Genomic DNA, 1,504 nt, shown 5'->3' with positions numbered 1-1,504 from the left:
GCATTTTTTAACCTAACTAAAATATTAAGGAACAGACAACATAATTTTAAAAGATACTTTAAAATGTTAAGGCTTAAAAAAAAATCACATACATTCTATTTAACAGTCAAAACTTCTAAAATGATTACAATTCTCAGCTAGGTATTCAAAGGAGTAAGAATCAGTGAGAAGTGAAGGAACGGGGAGCCTTAATCCTTTAAAAATTAAGATTACTCTCATACCTCTATTATTGTACTTGGATATAAAGCAAACATAAGCAATTCCTGCTTTACATATCTCACCTACTCATTCAATAAAATCTAGTTTAGAACTTATAACCACTTGCGACCTCTTTAGTCAAGCTAAGTGATTTTTAGTCAATTCTGAACTCAAGAGGTAAACCACACAAGTCAGATTTCCCTATGCCACATGTGCATCATCTAGCCAGAGAGAAGGCGTGCCTCTTCCAGAAGCCTCCCTCAGGAAACCCTCCTCTCATGGTGGCTTGAGGTTTCACTTCTCTCCCTCGCAAGCCTGAATTCCTTTCTTGGAAGACTTAAGATCTTATTTCCTGGGGGAGACACTAAGGATAATTAAACCACAAAGAAGATAGAGATATGGGTTTAGAAACAAGAATTCGCAATCATTGACTTCTGAACTGTACCAAGAGATAGTGTTTGCATTGCAAAATGCTGTAAAAAAAATAATAATAATAAAACAGCTACCAGAAACAAAGCCAAAGACAAAGGTTTAAGGGTCAAGGGGCCTTAGCAGAAAACTTGGGACAGAGACTCTGTATACAAGCTACAGGTCAAGCCCTTAATTTCAATTACCTGGTTATCAATCTCTATTTAAAAACAGTAACAACAACCAATCTCTCTTTTACTTAGGGCTGACATAACTCTCTAAGGAGCTTACAAAGTAAAATTCTATACATATGCTTCTCTGGCAAACTTTGCTGGATCTCATTTCTTCTTCAAGTCCTACATTTTTCTAAATTTAGTTTTAAAACCAAGTTTCATTCAGATACTGCCACAGGAGCAGCACAGTGAGGTCATCAGAGCCCTCATGGAGCAAGGTCAGCCTGCTACAACTCCACCAAGAGTGGATTTTCACTATTTTTTTCTTCAGTGTCTGATGTGTTATCTTTAGTCTAATTTGTTGTTGTTGTTGTTGTCTTTTTGAAGCAGGGTCTTTCTGTGGCCCCAGCTCTCCTGGAACTCACTATGTAGACCAGGCTGGCCTTGAACTCACAGAGATTCACCTGCCTCTGCCTCCCAAGTGCTGGGACTACAGGTGTGCACCACCACAACCAGCTTTAGTCTCATTTTTTTAAGCTACATTTTTCCTCTTCTCACTTTGCTGGTTCCCAAAGTCTATCTTTCAATACATCTATTTTATAAGTGCTATTTGTTCTACACAGAAAAGTTGGTATGATTTGGGGGTTTTTTGGGTTTTTTGTTTGTTTGTTTTGTTTTTCAAACATACACAGGCCTGCGGGGTATATCTTAGTGGCAAGACACTT

The 1,504-nt window shown here is 37.9% G+C and overlaps 1 protein-coding gene across 2 annotated transcripts in view; it reads right to left on the bottom strand.

Annotated features, from left to right (window-relative positions):
- The window catches only part of Pias2 (protein inhibitor of activated STAT 2), a 145,375-nt gene that overhangs the window by 111,136 nt on the left and 32,735 nt on the right, over positions 1–1,504 (bottom strand). The gene's annotated exons all lie outside the window — the stretch shown is intronic.

This window comes from Nannospalax galili, unplaced genomic scaffold, assembly GCF_000622305.1.
Source record: "Nannospalax galili isolate Female #2095 unplaced genomic scaffold, S.galili_v1.0 scaffold169, whole genome shotgun sequence".
NCBI lineage: Eukaryota > Metazoa > Chordata > Mammalia > Rodentia > Spalacidae > Nannospalax > Nannospalax galili.
Note: the sequence above shows the minus strand (reverse complement) of the source record. Positions and strands in the feature narration are given on the sequence as shown.